Below are 8,619 nucleotides of genomic sequence, written 5' to 3' on the forward strand. Positions count from 1 at the left end.
TGTTTAAAGAGAAAAGGGGAGGTGATTGGGATTCCCCTCTGTATGCTGTGAATACCATTGGTTAATAAAGAAACTGCCTTGGACTGTTGATAGGGCAGGGTAGAGCTAGGCGGGAGAAACTAAACTAAATTCTGGGAAAAAGAAGGCGAAGTCAAAGAGAAGCCATGGAGCCACCATCTGAGTAGACACACTGGAACATTGCCAGTAGGCCACAGGCCTCATGATAAAATATAAAATACTGAAAATGGGTTAATTCAAGATGTAAGAACTTGAATATGCTTAAGTGATTGACCAATAAGTGATTTAAATAATACAGTTTCTGTGTGGTTATTTCTGGAGTTTGGGTCGCCAGGAAACAAATAGCCTCTTACAACATTTGATGACAATTTTTAAACACTGAGACATCTCACTGAACATCATACAGTACTTTTTATGACTCTTAGTAATGAAATCTGAAGTTCATATGGATATTGTCTTGTTTTTAAACCCTCAAATTCTCAACTGTTGGATGATTTAAGTTGTTCAGTGAAGAAAACAATCTCAAAACTCTGATTATCTTAGGAATGAGAAATACAGAACATTTTGTTATACAGTATGGTAGAAAACCAATTTAAGGAGTACTTGGTATCATTTGATTTCTTGGGAGGCAGAGAAATCTGGAAATTAAGAACTACGGTTGGGTAGGTAGAATAACATAGTAAAAATGGCAATCTTATCAAAAGCAATCTACAGATTCAATGCAATGCCCATCAAAATCCCAGCAATATTCTTCACCGACCTTGAAAGAACAATACTCAACTTCATATGGATAAGCAAAAAAATCCAGGATAGCCAAAACAATCCTCTACAATAAAGGAACTTCTAAAGGCATCACAATCCCTGACTTCAAACTCTACTACAGAGTTACAGTACTGAAAACAGCCTGGTATTGGCATAAAAACAGACAGGAGGACCAATAAAACTGAATCAAAGACCTGGATATCAATCTATATACCTACAAACACCTGAATTTTTACAAAGAAGCAAAAAATATAAAATGGAAAAAAAGAAGCCATATCTAACAAATGGTGCTGCCATAACTGGATATCAACACGTAGAAGAATAAAAACATAGATCCGTATCTATGGCCATGCACAAAACTCAAGTCCAAATAGGTCAAAGACCTCAACATAAAACCAACTACACTAAACCTCATAGAAGAGAAAGTGGGAAGTACACTTGAATGCATTGGCACAGGAAACCACTTCCTAAATATAACCCCAGTAGCACATACAATGAGAGAACAATTAATAAATAGGACTTCCTGAAACTGAAAAGCTTCTGTAAAGCAAAGGACGTGGTCAACAAGAAGAAACAGCACCCTACAGAATGGGACAAGATCTTCAGCAACCTCACATCAGACAGATCTCCAAAATATACAAAGAACTCAAGAAACTGGTCATCAAAAGAACAAATAATCCAATAAAAAAAATGGGTACAGACCTACGCAAAAGCTCTCAACAGATGAATCTAAAATGGTTGAAAAACATTTAAAGAAATGCTCAACGTTCTTAGCCATCAGAGAAATGCAAATCAAAACAACTCTGAGATTCCATCTTAAATCTGTAAGAATGGCTAAGAGAAAAAAAACTGATGACAACTTATACTGGAGAGGATGTGGGGGTAAAGGGAACACTCCTGCATTGCTGGTGGGAGTGCAAACTAATACAGCCACTTTGGATATCAGTGTAGCGATTTCTCAGAAAATTAGGAAACAACCTTCCTCAAGTCAAAGCAATATTACTTTTGGATATATACCCAAAGGATGCTTAAGCATACCACAAGGACATGTTCTCAACTATGTTCATAGTATTTGTCATATCCAGAACCTAGAAACAGCCTAAATGCCCCCCAACCAAAAAATGGATAAGGAAAATGTGATACAATTATACAATGGAGTACTACACAGCAGAAAAAAATAATGACATCTTGAAATTTGCGCGCAAATGGAGAGATCTAAAAAACATATTGAGTGAGGTAATACAGACCCAGAGAGACAAATATAATATTTACTCACTCATAAGTGGCTTTTAGACATAAAGCAAAGAAAACCAGCCTACATTTCACAATTCCAGAGAACCTAGACAACAAAGAGAACCATAAGAGAGACATACATGGAAAGTAAAAAAAGACAAGATCTCCTGAGTAAATTGGGAACATGGGGACCATGAGAGAGAATAGAAGGGGATGGGGAGGAAGGGAGGGGAAAGGAGGAAAACATCTAGCTCAATAAAAACAGCAACAGAAAAGAACTGCGGTACTGATGTGAGAAGCTGGTCATGGCCTGCTACTATCAGTCTCACACTAAGACATTGTGACAAGTGACTATCAAAGGAGCAGACTGTGAGACCATTCTTATTGCAGCATTTTGTAATAAGAGATGGGTTATAATGGTGGTACATATTTTCTGTTTTCCTTGTAAACTGTGCAATGCCCTTGTAAAGTGCATTGCCTTCCCACTCTCTCAATAGAGCTAATAATTTATTTTGTTATAACATGTACTATTTATTTACTTGGGGGAGGAACTTGTGTTCCTCAGCATGCCTGGTGCTCAGAGGACAACCACAGGAGTTGGTTCTCTCTCTCCAGGATGTGGGTCCTGGGAACGGAATTCAGGTCGTCAGGCTTGGCAGCAGAGCCTCTGCCCATTGAACCATCTCACAGCCCTGCCTGTGGTTCTTGTTCCGGGTATATCTACCTCCTGGTCCTTCCCTTCTGTTTTGTTCTGGTTTTTTCCCCCTCCTTCTCTTGAATTTTTGAGACTGAGCCTCACAGACTCTAAAGGAGCGGTTCTCAACCTGTGGGTCGCGACCCCCAACAAAGTTCTATCTGGAAATATATTTACATATGATTCATAACAGTAGCAAAAGTATAGCTATGCAGCAGAAACAAAATAATTTCTTAGTTGAGGGGGGTCACCACAACATAAGGAGCTGTATTAAGGGTCACAAAGTTAGGAAGGCTGAGAACCACTGCTTTAGATACTGACCAGAACTCACTGTATGGACCAGGCTAGACTTGAACTCATGATCCTCCTGTTCAGCCTCCAAACTGCTGGGAATACTGGCATGTGCTGCAGCTAAAGGCAATTCTTTACGCTGATGTGATTTGGGACTGTGAACCAATGTCCCAGCATGCTCTGGGCAAACCATTTTCTGTTGCCTGCCATGTAGGTCATATACAATGCGCCATATTTAACTGATTTTAATATTTTATCATTCTTTTTATTTTTGTTCATTTCAGCACTTGAGATCAAAACCAAGGTCTCATGTAGGCTGTAACTGAGCCGCACCCCCACTCTCTGCTTTTATTCCTGCATCATCTGCCAAGGGATTGCTGGGAATATCATAATGTACCGAATCTGTTAGGTTTTATACGCCCTGAGATAGCTCTCTGTTCCCAAGAGGGACCACAAACCTCAAGGTGCCATTTCTTCCCTACACAGGAATGGTACTTCATGCAGACTGTCCAAGAAAGGATAGGTAGGATTGGTCCAGATTGTCACACTTGGCCAACTGCAGTCAATTTTAAAAACTTTTTTTTATTACCCTCAGGAAATTTGAGACTGCTGTTCCTGGACACCAATTCCAAATTGCTAGCAGCCATTTGTTCAAATGTGAGCAAAATTTCCCATGAAAACTGGCTGTTTAGGAGAAACACAAAGGGAAAAATATAAAATAGCAAAGGACAAGGATGAATGAGGAAGAAAAATCTGTCCAATAACAAAGGGCAGATCATGTCACTTGAAACAGTTTGTAGCCATGCCAGAGGGCCTGACTTTTCTATTATCCTAGTCAAAGAGTCACACGGTTTTCTTAAGCAATTGTCTATAAATTTTTGTTCCTCATGCTTGTATAGGTCAGACCAATCCTGAGCTACTGCTTGGGGCTGAACTGGGCTATAACACTGAGTACATCTTTTTTTTCCATCATAGACTCTGAGTTTATCAGCATAATCAATTATCTGGAGGAGGAAAGGGGTCTCGGGTAACAGCCCAACTGAGGAGACCCACCTAAGGAGAATTGTTGAGTTCCCCTCCCTTTCTGGATCTTAATGGCGTTGGTGTCAGGTATCTGGGAGTAAGAACAGAGGACCTGACCTTGAGAGCCGAAGAGGATCAAGCTCTGAAATGTACGGAAGATCCCGTAGACTCGTTATCCTTTTCTTCATACTCAGGTTGCTGTATTCTAACGTTTGCTAAGCAACAGCTTGGGCATTAAGTGTGCCTCTGTTGATTTAGATATGCAGGACAAAGCAATGCAATCAGGGCCAGCAGGTGTTACAATTGTTAAATAATTTTTTAAGGACAGAGTCCCTCAAGAGCACTTCTGTTCATACTTTTCCTCATTGCTAACGGGCATAACCAACTCTATAAGAGATTTGTGGTCTCTATAGTCAATTATTAAAGCCAATGACAGAAAGAATTTTTTCCTGAGTGATGAAATGATCTGAACATGACTCAGTGGCATTATCAGTTTCTAATCCAGTGGAACACTCTTCATCTCTCTTAGAGAGAGTGACATCATCTCTCTAAGGATACAAAGCTTTAACTTACTGGGCTCATGGCCACAGAGATGAGAGGCAAAGCAATGGCTAGAAGCAATAACAAGAGTCCCTATAACTTGATTCGTGAGTGTATTAACTATGGTGGGGGAGCAACATTTATTGGCTGACATTTCAAAGCAATGGTTCTCCAAATTGTGAGACTCCAAACCTGCTGTATTCTTTATTTAAACACCAACTGTTGCACTGGCCCTGAGACTTCTAAGTCTAGGGTCAGATCATAGAAACTTTACATCCAGCAAGTGCTAATATTGTTGGTTTTGGGATCACCTATTGAAATCCACCGAGAATCTGTGTCGTGGTCTACAGTACAGAATTTCCACTTTGCATTTGGCTGACAGCTCCCTTTGTTTCTTCTCTGTGGGAAAAGTTTGGCAGCTTTGCTGCTTATTTCCCTGCAGAATGAATTTCAGATGAGAAGCAACCCATACAAGACACCACGATAGTGTCTTGACATCAAAACTAGGACACTGTGGGGACTGCTGGAGTCCTAATTCCACCAGGGTGGCAGCAGTCACCTGGGACTGGAGCAATCACCTTTGGTGTGAGGTGTTAACTATGTCTAGAATGGTTATACCGGTTTACCAGAGAGGAAAAACCCAAAACCAAAAAAAAAAATTTCAATACAGTAAGAAAAAGTTTTTCTGTCCTTTCTATAGTTATAGGCAACCGGTGAATTAACCTGCCACTCCGTGACTGTCTGGGTCCCCAGGGTGTAAGGACGTATCAAAGGCTCATGATTTCCTGCTTGTAGTAACTGGTCACCCAGCAATGACAACCCATCGTAGAAATGTCAAGTTCATACTGTTGAGCCTGTGGATCAATCGCACCCAAGCAGCTGCAGAACTTTGTGAGCGAGCGCTGGAGCGGTGGGAATCTGTGTGTTGTATGCACCAGGCTGTAAGGCTGCTTCCACAAGGGGATCTTACCAAGAGCTAATGATCATTTTCCTTCCTGTACATAAAAAATGAAAGGCTTGAATAGTTCATATAAGCCATAGTTTGTGCTATGTATCAGGAAGTCCTCAGCTAGGGTCTCAAGACACAATTTATCAGATGACTCAAGTTCTTTTTGTTTTGCCATCTTGAATGCATTATCTTATTTTATTCCATGGTTGTAAGAAGCTATATGGATTCGTGGCAGGACATCTCAGCACACAAATACCTGGAGGCAGACGAGAGTCCTTCTTATTACATTTTAATAACCAGAGAGTCATTCACAGAGGCCAGGCTTGGCGGAGCAATGACAGTTACAACATCTGAGGGACTGAGGCAAAGGGAGCAGAGTTCAAGGCCAGCCTGGAACACAGGGTGAGTCTGGGAAATCATCACGCATGTCCAGTGTTTGGGATCATACAGCTGCTGCTTCTCAAACCTCCTGCCGCAGATCCTCTTATTCTTTCCGTGACCATGGTGATTTAAGCAAAACCATTTGTGACACCTGTCATGATATGTCTCTTTTCAGAGAAGACAAAGATGAGATGTCAGCTCATGTCCTACCTGCTGGAGCAATCTTAGTTCTCAGTGGAGCAGAGGAGAACCGAGTCAGGCTGATGCAATCTAAGAGACTCCCTTTTTGGTGCCCGCTCTATGCAAAGCTATATATAAACTGTGCTCGGTTTTTCTTTCTCCTCAGTTAACTGACAATAAAGAAGTATTCACGAAGAGTTGGCGGTTATATAAGGGACAGAGCGGCATGCCTAGAAACATTAGCAAGATGAGCCGTCAGTGTGAAACATGAGCTTGCAAGACCAGCTCAGATGCACTTAACTCATATACTATTTCCATTTTAGATGTGTCTAACTTTGCAACCAGGTGGATTAGATAACAGCCAGTGTGTGCCAGGAAGATTATATTTCCTAGTCACCTGGTTTCTATCACACCCCAGTAGCAGGGTCACCCCGAAGAGTGACTGTTCTCACATACTGCTGTTTTCTATAGGAACACGGCATGCGGTCTCTCCATGGTTTCATGAGCCTTTTGAACTTCATGTGTCCCAAGAGTTATGTGGGGATGTGACAGCTTCAACTATCTAAATAATCTTTCCCCGAGCCCCAAAGCTGTCAAGACGCTTGAGAAAATAGCTGAGGGTCGTGAAGAGTTCTATGTGTCATTTCCCAACTCCAAAAAGTACATCCATCAGAGTATTTTTCTAGATTTGGAAACAAACGGTCCTTGACATTGGAGAAGTTTAATGCGTATAATACAATGCAACCTTCCCCCCCTCCCCCGCAAAGAAAACTCACTGTATTCCCAAGGATTTGTTTTCACTTTCTGACACGCATGGTCTTCATCTAAAAATAACAGCCTCCTCCTGCTGCCTGAGCTCATCAGCACATTCTTCTCAGCGAGGCCAGAATAAAGAGACAACCAAATCCCGTGGACCAATCAGCAGCACAGATCACAGAGAGATGACTTAAGCATTTAAGAAAATGCATTTTTCTTCTTTGAGATAAAATCAAACTGCTTCTGATGTTTTTCTGATTACCAAAACAGGGAGAAAGAAAAGATTGTCCTTCTAAAACGCTGTGATCCATATTCTAGCGTGTGTAAACTGCTTTTGCTAAGGCAACTGCATCGAGAAAATGTATGTACTTGGAGATCAAGTCTCTGCTCAGATTGGACCACAGTGGTGCCCTGGAAGTCCTTGAGGCTCATTGTCGCCCATCAGACAATTACGTGGGTTGTGACAAGAAGTACAGCATAACTTTCCTCTGAGATTTTCCAGGGATGTGTTGAAAAATATGACAGCCATTTTGTGTGTGTTTATGTGTATGTGCAGGGATGTGTTTGCATATTTGTGTGTGGTTGTTCATACATGTGGAGCCAGAGGACAACAGAGTGCCCGGGTACATCCATCCGGTTTTTTGAGACAAAATATCTCCTCTCCAGCTGGCCCCAGGGATTTCTCTGTATCCAGTTCTCCAGTGCTAGGATAACCACATCCATCTATTTACACAGGGGTCAGGCATCAATCTCGGGACCACATGTTTGTGGGGCCAGCACTCTTTTGACTGACCCATCTCCTCAGTTCCACAGTTTATACTGAAGTATGACAAAATACTTTTTGATCCATTGCTTTGTCCGTGAAGTTGAGTTCCGACGCTTTCACTGAGTTGTTTTTACAACAATAGCTGTGTTGGTCTTCAGTCTATTGGTGAACGTCAGAATCCTGTCATTGACCTAGGTCATCTACCTCAATATTATGTCCAGATACCCAGGCAAATAATGTGGTAATGGCTCAGGAACATGTTGGAACACATCTGATAATGTAGTTTGAAATCTTGTCTTCAATCTTTCCAAGGTTTCATTTGGCTTTTATTGTCCTAAGAACTATATGGAAAATTGAAGCCTGGGCCAGTCAGTCCTTCCTCTGAGCCTGCAATGCCAGAACACTTGATGGATACTAAAGTATCAGGAGTATTAAGATACAAAACTAGGCACTTGGAAAAATCACTGGTGAGCCAGCCAAGCCGATATTAAGAAGAGCAGCAGCAGAACCTACTGAGTTCAAGACACACAACTCCTGGAGAGCAAAATTTCATTAGGCAAATAAATTTCACCCACCTCTTTTGGTCTCGTAAACCCATTTCTGGGAGACTTCCAGAAAGTTTTGAGGGTTGTGTCATCTTAAATACTATGCCAGTTCTACCACAATTGCTCTGGAAAGCATGCTGACCTTAACAACAGTGGTGTGCGTCACTACCTTCTCTCACCTTAACCAAGTATTAAAACCAGGAGCCCTTCCCAGCACAGGCTACAGGAGAAGGAACCACAGAAGTGCTTTTTAAAGAAACCGGGCCCTGCCCACACCACTGCAACTCTCAAACTATTGGCGTAGATTCTTCCTCCTTCTACAGGCAGAAGAGAATTGAGGTTAGATTAAATTTTCACAGGTGAAAACCTCACCCAGTAGTTTTGCCTTCATTAATGCTTGGATTCTTTTTCTTGTACTAGAACAAGAAATGTGTGTCCTCTCTGGGAGGGAGGGAGGGAGGGAGGGAGGGAGGGAGGGAAG

Source organism: Microtus ochrogaster, linkage group LG9 (assembly GCF_000317375.1).
Source record: "Microtus ochrogaster isolate Prairie Vole_2 linkage group LG9, MicOch1.0, whole genome shotgun sequence".
Classification (NCBI taxonomy): domain Eukaryota; kingdom Metazoa; phylum Chordata; class Mammalia; order Rodentia; family Cricetidae; genus Microtus; species Microtus ochrogaster.